Consider the following 10,437-nt stretch of genomic DNA (forward strand, 5'->3'; position numbering starts at 1 on the left):
TGGTCTGGAGCACTCACCCTGTTCCTGGTGGAGAACCAGCAGCGTCTCCCACCCATAAGTCTCTTGGCTGGTCCCCTCCCAAGACCCACAGAGGGGTCAGTGCAGCTGTCCTTAATCGATGCTCCAACTCACACCTGCTGCACAAGACACCCGCTGCTGTCCCGCCCCTGCCCCCGTGAGCAGGCAGTCTGCACGCATACCTTCGGGCAAAAGCAAAACCCCAGAGGAGTGCCTGAAGCTAGCAGGGGCCCCAACGGCGCCCCTCCAGGTCCCAAGGGCCGGGCCAAGTGGGCAGCACCCTGGAAGGGGCACTCTTTTCAGCAGCACACCCCATGACGCCGTCTCCAGGGGCCCCGAGTGTTGGGGTCCTGTGCCAAGGACAGGCCTGGCTGCCTCCTGAACACCCGGGTGGGGCCGACCCCCACAGGGGCTGACGTGGGCCTGGGGCTCAGGAGCCACAGGCTCTAACCAGCCCGCACCCCTGCGCCACTGGAGTCTTCCTCCGTCCCAGTGGAAGCTGCTCTGCCCTGCAATGTAGGGTCCTGACCCGGGGGGCCCAGTGCCACTTTTCCTCCGCCCTGACTCGGGCAAGCCTGGCATTTAGAAAGACGCTGCAGCCATTGCCAACAACCACTGCAGAGGCAGAGCAGAGAGAAAAGAAACCCCAGCAACGCCGCTCCATCTGGGCCTTGGCCATCCAATCCCACATCTCCCCTGTCACCCCCTTAGCAGCCTCAAGGCCAGGAAAATCAGCTCAGAAGGACCCGAGGACCCTCCGGCAGGGACCCACCCCAGGCTGGGGTGCAGCAAGCCGCTGCCCCTGCTGGCTGCCTCCTGACTTGCGGACGAGGGTCTCCCACTGGTTGAGCTGCTTGCCTCCTGCTGCCCACCTCCTCTGGAGACCAGCCAAGAAGAACAGGCGTGGGGTCACAGGCTGCTCTGGACACTATGGGGACACCCAAAACACTCCTGCCGCTTTGGCTGGTCCACGGCAGTGGCCAGAGGCAGTGGCCCAGGAAGGCACCCTGACCGCGCCAGCACTGGGCCTAAGCACAGTCCCTCAGTGGACAGCCTGGGCGGCGGGCCCACAAGATGGCTGTGCCCCCGTGACACTGGCTCTGGTCACTCAGAGAGGCCAGCGCCGGCCCCACCTGGCGCAGACCCCAGGGTGGGGAGGGAGGCTGCCCTGGCCCTGTCACATGGGAAGGAATCGTCAGCACTTCTGCTGCTCCACTCCACTGGCCGCCCACCTTGCCTCGCACTGTGGCCACGCAGCACCTGCCAGCAACGCCACTCCCACTGTCTTCCAGGGCAGTGGCCTTCGCAGACGCCAACATCTTCATCAGGTGGCAAAGGCCATCTGCTGATGCGCTGGCCAGGAGCCCAGACCTGGGGCCACTGGCGCTCAGGCTCCCAGCGCAGGCAGCAAATGCATCTGATCAAGGTGGCAGCAGGGGGACCCCACCTGGGCAGCTGCTGCTCCCCCATCCTCCACGCCCACCCAGGGGGAGAGCGCGGGTGAGCACCGTGCCCAGCAGGAGGCCCTCCCCAAGTGGGGTTACTTCTGCCCTCCACCCCGACCTCCCCTGAGCTCAGGCCTGCAAGGACCTTCTTGCCAATTACCCACTTGGCAAGAGCCTGACCCTGGGGGCTGGGAAGGGCCCTGAGGGTGGTTCCGGGGTGGCCCCCAGCCAGCCCGAGTGGGGCCTCCTGCCCTTGGGCTGTGCCTGACTTCTCACCATGCCAGCCTGTCTCCTGAGGCCACGCCCTGCACCGGTGCCCACATGCCTGTGGGGGAGCAGCAGGGCCCAGGCACCCCAGGGCATGACCAGGCTGCACACTGCATCCTGGGTGCTGTCGGCAGATGTTCTGTGCCTCAGTTTCCCCCGCACTGCCCAGGCAGGGTGAGAGGCAAACTAGAGGCTGCCCACAATCTTGATCTCCCCAAAGCCTTCCAGAAACAGCTGCTCCTGCCTGGTCCTCAACCCAGGCCACTCACTGTAGGTGGGGACCCCCCGCCAGTGGGGACAGGCGGAAGCTGTGACCCAGGGAGGTGCCGCTGTCGTCAGCTGTGTGGCTTTGGGAGGCCAGGCTCTCTGAGCTCCCCGAGCACTGGCCTTGCGGGGACCTGAGGGCCACACCTGTGGGCTCACTGGGGGGTGACTAGAGCCAGCGCTGGCTCCCACCCACGGGTGGGGCTGTGTGCAGTTAGTCACATGGGGTCTGGGCCTTGGTGGCAGGGACCCGGCTGGTGGGGTGGGGGCCCTGGGAGGCGGTGGAGTGTGCCCCCTGCCCTCAGCCCATGTCCCCCCAGCACTTCAGGGCAGCGTTGGCAAAGCAGTTCTGACGAGGCCCCCGGGGAAAGGGTGCCTGGCCGCAGTTCCGAGGTACATGGACCCTGGCCAGCCACACTCGGGCCCCTGAGTGTCACCCTGCCCTGGGGACTCCAGAGCCGCTTCAGGGCCACCACAGCACAGGTACCTGTTGCCTCTAATTGGGAGCTCATTAAAAGTTGGTGCAAGGACTCCCCCAAGGCCCAAGCAGAGCAGGAACAAGGACTCAATTAGTGCTCATTGCAGGGGCTGCCACATGTCTGGGAAAACACAGAGCGTCGCTTTCTGTTTTGCTAAATAGACTGTTTTTCCCAGTATAATGACCTTACAGGGATTTCAAAGATACAGAAGTAGAACAGGGCAGGCGCAGTGGCCTGTAGTCCCAGCACTCTGGAAGGCCGAGGTGGGAGGATTGCTTGAGGCCAGAGTTCAAGACCTCCCTGGGCAACACAGCAAGAACCTGTCTTTACAAAAAATAAGAGAAATTAGCCAGGCATGGCGGTGTGCACCTGTGGTCCCAGCTATTCAGGAGGTTGGGGCGGGAAGACTGCTTGAGCCCAGACGTTCAAGGCTGCAGTGAGCTGTGATCGTGTCACTGTACTTCAGCCTGGACAACAGAGTGAGACCCTGTCTCTAAAACAGGAAAAAAAAGAACAACAGTTTTTCAAAGCATGCTCACGTGTAAAGATTTGATATGCCACTCCTCCCCATTCCTTGGGTTTATTTTTCCCACGTCCACTCTTAGGGGTCATATTTCCGAACTCTTTTTCTTACTTATCACACACCAAGCATTTCCTACCTCTTGCAAGCTCACTGCAGTTACTCCCCGACCTGTGCTTCCAGAGGGGCCTGGGGTGTCTCCACTTGCCCCACACTGGACAGTCAGACATTCTGATTCTCTCCATTGTAATTCATGGTCTTACACACATGTGTTGACCAAAAGCCTTATCCATATTTCTTTTGCTCGCTGCAGCCTCCAACTCCTGGGCTCAGGTGATCCTCCCTCCTCAGCCTCCCAAGTAGCTGGGACTACAGGTGTGCGCCACCACGCCTGGCTTTTTTCCATATTTTTTATAATTCTCTTATGATAGATGAAGGGTGGTTTAAATCCACAATTTTCCACTGACTTAACCGCTTTGTGGCAATGAGGCCAAAGGGCCCATCCCGAGAAGGCGGCACCAGGCTCGGCCAGCACCCCGTCCTCGGCAGGCCACCCCTCTCGGAACCCCCCTTTCTCCACAAGATGTGGACAACGGTGTCTCCTGGCAGCCCCAGGAATCAAATCCGATGGTGCACGGTGGGGCCCTGAGGATCCGTTTATTCTCGTGACCAGTCACGAGAGGACAATGGAAGCTATTCAAACTATGCCAGAGGCCTTTTTTTTTTATTTTTGAGACAGAGTCTCACTCTTTTTGCCCGGGCTAGAGTGAGTGCCGTGGCATCAGCCTAGCTCACAGCAACCTCAAACTCCTGGGCTCAAGCGATCCTCCTGCCTCAGCCTCCCGAGTAGCTGGGACTACAGGCATGCGCCACCATGCCCGGCTAATTTTTTGTATATATTTTTTTTTTAGTTGGCCGATTAATTTCTTTCTAATTTTAGTAGAGGCGGGGTCTCGCTCTTGCTCAGGCTGGTCTCGAACTCCTGAGCTCAAACAATCCGCCCACCTCGGCCTCCCAGAGAGCTAGGATTACAGGCGTGAGCCACCGTGCCGGGCCCCAGAGGCTTTTTTTTAAAGACTTAAGATATAAACCCAGTCTCAGGCCACATGGGGCAACATCGAGCAGTTAAAATATGTATAACCAAAGTCCCAGAAAAAAAGAGAGAAAGAGAAAGGAGCTGGAAAAAAAATTGAGAAATAGTGACTGAAATTTCACCAAATTTGATGAAAACTGCAGACCCTCAGGCCCCACGAACTTCAAGGAGAATCAGCACGAGGAGACCACGGCGAGGTCCATCATGACCACCCTGCTGAAGACACGTGGCACATGGGAAACAGAGTGGTGGAGACGTCCTGCCACGGTGCAAGGACACAGTGGCGTTGCTAAGTGCTGGGGATGCCGCCCAGATCCCAGGTGTGGCAAAATGGCCCTTCAGACTCAAGACGATGCCCTTAAAACACACACTCCCTCAGCTGCTGAGCTTCCCGGAGACTCCCAGGGCGGGGAGCGGTGGGGAGACCGCAGGGCCAGGCTCCGAGCAGCACAGCCCGGCCTCAGACGCCCGAGTGAAGAGGCACAGGGACCCCAGCGTCAGCCACCCGCTGACTGCAGCATCAGCTATGACTGAGCCCAAGCCAGGACACTGCGAAACTATGGACCACAGAAACTTCGAGAGAATGTAAGTTACTGTTGTGTTTTCAAAAATAAATAAAGCGAGTGAAGATGTTTTCAGACAGGCAGAATCTGAGCGAGATCACCGCCAGAGATCTACAGTACAAGAAGTTCAGGCTGAAGGAAAATAAAACCAGATGGAAACTGGGTCAAACAAAAAAGTACCCACCAGAAAAACATGAAAGTTTTTTTCTCATTTCTTATTGCCATTAAAAAATAACTGAATTAGTCCAGGCACAGTGGCTCACACCTATAATCCCAGCACTTTGGGAGGCTGAGGCGGGAGGATCATTTGAAGCCAGGAGTTCAAGACCAGCCTGGGCAATATAGCAAGACCCTGTCTCTACAAAAAATAGAAAAAGCAGCCAGGTGTGGTGGCACCTGTAGTCCCAGCTACTGGAGAGGCTGAGGCAGGAGGATCACTTGGGCCCAGGAGTCAGAGGTTGTAGTGAGCTGTGATCACATCACTGCATTCAGCCTGGCTGACAGAGTGAGACCCAGTCTCAAAAAAAAAAAAAAAATTGAATGTTTAAAGCAAAAGTAAAAAACAACTGCAATGTGTGGTTTACAGGGTGTATTGAAGTAAATGTATGACAACAGACAGAGAATGGAAGGGGAGGCAAGTCTACTGCTGTGAGGCTTTCGTTCTTTTTTTTTTTTTTTTTTGAGACAGAGGCCCTGGCTAGAGTAAGTGCTGTGGTGTTAGCCTAGCTCACAGCAACCTCAAACTCCTGGGCTCAAGCGATCCTCCTGCCTCAGCCTCCCGAGTAGCTGGGACTACAGGCATGCGCCACCATGCCCAGCAAATATTTTCTATATATTTTTAGTTGTCCAATTAATTTCTTTCTATTTTTAGTAGAGACGGGGTCTCGCTCTTGCTCAGGCTGGTTTCGAACTCCTGAGCTCAAACAATCCGCCCACCCCGGCCTCCCAGAGAGCTAGGATTACAGGCGTGAGCCACCGCGCCCGGCCTTTCTGCCTTTTCTTTCTTTTCTGGTGCTTGAGAGCAGAAATCGAGTGAATCAAGCACTTCCCTCCTATGGGCTGTCATCCTCGTCGCGCGACGTCTCTCACTGGGGTTCATGGCCTCCCCACTCCAACCCGCTTCCTCCATCACAGCCCACCCCACGGTGTCCTCAGCACGTGTCCTTGGAGATAAACATATTAAAGAGATGCATCATGCTGTGTGTGAGAGTTTTAAATTTATGTCAGTGATTTGTGCTATAAATCTCCTTTCTTACTATTTTTGTTTTATATATTTTGAGGTTATGTGATTAAGTGCATACAAATTTAGCATTGTTTTACCATCTTGGTAAACTTAACCTTTTGTCATTAAGAAGCATTACTCTTTGTCTCTAGTCATGATTTTTTCCTTAACCATTAGGTCTTAAAGCCTACTTTGGCATTAATATAGCTGCATCAGCTTCGTATTAGTTAGTATTTGCATGATATATATTTTTATCTGTGCCAATTATTAATCTATTGCCTCTTAGCCTCTAACAGTCTTTCCACAGTCAGCTCTATGATGCTGGAACAGAGACTTGGCAAACCACATTTCTGTTCTGCCAGCTCCTTCCTTTCTGTTGAGAAACAGCTGTCTGTCTTATTTTTACTCTTTTGTGGGTAATTTGGGTATCCCCCGCCTCTGGAATCTTTAACATCGTCTTGTGCTTGTTTCCAGCTGTCTTGCCTGGGTATGCTTCTCTTTGTATTTATCACACTTTGAGTTCGTAACGCTTCTAGAACTCGTGACTTAATTTCTCTTATCAGTTTTTGGAAATTATTGGCCATTATTTCTTTAAATATTACATCTGCCTCATTATTTCTCCCCGCTTCCTTTGGCTCCACAATTACACCGCACGTCAGACCTTTCTGTAGTGTCCTCTCTGCCTCCAGCATCCTACTCTGTGCTCTTTTTCTGGATATTTTCTTCTGATCTTCCACATTACTAATTCTCTCTCTAGCCATGTCTAATCTTCTGTGTTGTAAAATGTATTTTTTAGTTCTAGAATTTCCATTTTGTTGTTTGTTTAGTTTCCCATTCTCTACCAAAATTCTTGATCTTGATTTAGCCTGTGGACATGGACCAGTTCGCACGTGCCATGTTAATGGCGTCCTCGTTGTCTTGGACTGTTCTCTGTCTATTCCTTGCCAAGACTGGCTTGTGTTACTACCATGGCTTTCTGCAATGTCTTAATATCTAGCATGCTGAGTCCCTCTTTGACCTTCTTTTCAAATATTTTAGTTATTTTAGGCTTTTGTTTTTCCATATAGACTTTAGAAACTCCTGGGTTCTGTATTAGTTTGCTAATAACATAACAAAGTACCATAGATCATGGCTCAGACATTTATGTCCTCATAACTCGGCAGGTGGTTCCTCCTGGGGCCCCTCCCCTTGGCTTGTAGATGCTTCTTCCCTGTATCTCCACGTGGTCGTCCCTCTGTGGGCGTCTGGGCCCTAATCTCCTCTTGTAAAGGACAATTGTCAGATTGGATCAGCACCCACATTGGTGACCTCATTTATCTTTAATTACCCTTCAATAACGGCCCTACCTCCAAGTGCAGTCATATTCTGAGGTCCTGGGGGGTAGGGCTTCAACATATGCATGGGGGCGAAATTCAGCCCATAACAGATTCTTTTAAAAATTAGGATGAGTTTTTTTATTGTAATTTCATTACATTTATGGATCAATTTATGGAGAACTGTCGCCTTCACAGTATCAAGCTGCCCTGTCCTTGTTCCCTCCACCCGTGCAGATCTCCTCTGTGTCTTCAGTAACTGCTCATGTTCTCCGCAGGGGCCTTTTGCACTGTGGAAGGTTAATTGTGGTGCTGGCTGCTCCTGTGAACGGCATTTTATTTTATATTTTCTTGCTATTTCTTGTTCTAATAGAGAAATCCCACCATCTTTCATCAGTCTGAGACACACATCTGGCTGCAAGTCATGAAACATCCAGGCAGCAACTGCTCAAACAGGGACAAGGCCCAGCACTCAGCAATACAGGGTGACCGGGCTGCCAGCTGTGTGCCAGGGACCCGCTCAGCTGCTGACTCAGTGCCCTGCAGTGGCCACCGGGGCACCACGTCCCAATCCAGGCAGGGAACAAGGAAAAAGGAAAAGAGCAGAGAGGTTCTGTATCACCCCTTTTCTTCATGGGGACAAAGCCCTCCCAGGAACAGCAGGCTGACGCTGCTGTGGCGGCATCAGCTCCGCCCGCGTCCTGTGACCTCCCCAGCGGCAGCGGCAGGGGGCAGGCAGCCTTTGTGGGTCGGAGCAGGGTCAGAGCTGCAACCACGGGGTCCACCTCCTGTTCCACGGTGACTTCTCTCCGTTGGCAGCTCTGCCCATCCTGTGTTAAACAGAAGTGGTAAAAGTAGGCAATCTTTTCTTGTCCATACTTTTAAAAAAATACATTTAAAGGCCCTCCACTAAGTATTTCTGCTGAGGTTAGCTTTTACCAGGTAAATTTAAAAAATCACTTCTATGACTAGTTTTCTTGGCATTTTTCCCCACAAATGAATGTTGATTAAAATCAATACTTTGTCTTCTTTTTTTGAGAAAATCATATTTTCCTCCTTGATCCACTAATCGGCAAAGTACATCGCCATACTTTGTGATACAAAACCACCCTGAACCAGACTTTCTGGCGCAGCACTGAATTCATTTTGCTACCATTTTATTGAAACATAAAATAGCCTAAGTGTTTCCTGTGCTTCCCTCATCCCCCTAAGACACCCGAGCACATCCTAGGACAGGCTTCGGAACCGTGAGGCAGCTGGAGAAGCCTCCTGCCCTTCCCCGCCTTGTATACGGATGCTCCTTTGTCTCTGTCCTCACCCTTGGAAAACTCAGATGTCAGCCCAAAACGGCCCCCGGGGTCTCCGCCTTTTCTCTCCCATTTGCTGTCTTCTGCCACAGAAATTTCCTTAACTTGACAATTCAATCCTCGTGGTTTTTTGTGGGGTTTTGCAATTGTTTTTTATCTCTTTTTAGTATTTTTTATTCATCACAGCATCTTGTTCTTATTTTATAAATATATTATCTCCCCCAGTCTCTGCGAGTGTATGCATTGGAGTGTTTTTTAATTTTGTTTCTTAAGTTTTCCTCTGATTCATTCAAACTTCTTGATTCTTTTTTATTTTTCCTCTTTCTTTACCTTGATCTTTCTCTTTTGTGTTGCAGCCCTTCCGGAACGTCTGACAAGCTTTGCTTGTCGTTCACACTTTAAAATGAAGGTGTGGGAAGACTGTGTGTTGGCCTCAGAACCAGGGGGGCTGGGGGACTTCCGACTGCAGGTGACAGGAAGCACAAGTCTAACTGGCCTCGATGAGAAGGGGGTTTCCCTCACTGACCAAAACGTCCGGACGTCTGGATCCCGGAGACCAGACAGCAGCACCGGGGCCACCTCTTCTCTCAGCCCTGTCCCCATCCACGCAGCCTCTGTCCCAGCCTCCGTGGGAAGCTCCTGGGCCTCACACTTGAGTCGCAGGGAGGACAGTGGCCTCTCCTGGAAGTCCCAGAGAGTGCCAGGAAGCAGGCCCCACGGCCAGGACTAGCTGCTCGGATGTCTTGAGTGGACGTTACTCAAGTGCCCAGGGCCAGGGAGGGCACAGCCAGACCCCATGAGCCAAAACGAAGAGAGGTCTGGCTCTCGGGCCACAGTGTGACGCTGAGAGGCAGAAGCTGCAGCTGTCCATGGCCGGCCCCAACCCCGAGGGCTGCCCAGGAGAACCCCGTTGCCTTGGGTGAGCAGCTCACTGCCGGCTGTTGTGTGTGGGACAGGGAGAGGCTCCACCAGAACGTGCAGGCCTCTGGCGACCCCCTTTCTAGCCTGCTTCCCCCAGCTGCCATCTGCACGGCTGCGCCATGTCCTGCCCGGCCACTGCCCTCCCCTCCTAGCAGGCTCCCTGCACCCCACCCCTCCTCCTCTTGTCCAGCCCAGAAACCGGTGAAAATCTCACGTCACCCAAGGTCCCTCCTGTTCTCATCATTAACTCCTTTACTGTGATTTTCATCCGTCTGGGGAGGAGGGAGGCCGGGTGGACCTGCCAGCAGCAGCCCCTGGAGCCAGAACACCTGTCGGTCACTCCTAACACGTCCCAGCCCGTGCTGGCAGGGATCCTAACAACACTGCAGGCCAGTCTCACCCAGAAAGGAGACGCTTTCTCACCTTAACAGTAGTTACCACTTAGAAGGATAAGCATGGTGTTTATTCCCAGAATGTTTCCTTCCGACTTACCCAGAAAGTTAGAAGACCAAAGCGTATTTAGTGACTTACTCATCAAACACTGCTGAGCACTCCTGTGTGGGGAAAGAGAGGTCACCAAGCAGTCCCTGCACTCAAAGAACACAGACAGCAGGCTCGGCTGCCAGCGCCCTCAGCTGAGAGTTTACAGGAAGCACCAGCTGCCCCTGGGACACAGAAGTGGGGTCTGGCCAGGAAGATGCCATAGACCCAGGTGGCATTTGCAACCAAGGGAGGGAGGCAGATTGCCCAGGGGAGCCCGTGGAGGGCCCTCGGGGACCACGAGGATCCGGTGGAAGCCAAGAGATCCCACACACGGAACGAGGCTGGGCAGGCTGAGCAGGTCCTGGCTCCTCCCTCCCCGAGCCGATAAGGCCTGGTGTCCCCAGGTGGCTGGGTGGGGACAAGGCCCAATGTCCATGAGTGAGAGGGGAAAGAGGGTCCCTGAGGCAGGAGCAGACCCTGGAAGGCCAGACGGCCCCATTTCACGAGGACCCAGGTCCAATCAAGCAGAGCAGCAGAGCCTG

This window comes from Propithecus coquereli, unplaced genomic scaffold (genome assembly GCF_000956105.1).
Source record: "Propithecus coquereli isolate 6110/MARCELLA unplaced genomic scaffold, Pcoq_1.0 Scaffold673, whole genome shotgun sequence".
Lineage (NCBI taxonomy): Eukaryota > Metazoa > Chordata > Mammalia > Primates > Indriidae > Propithecus > Propithecus coquereli.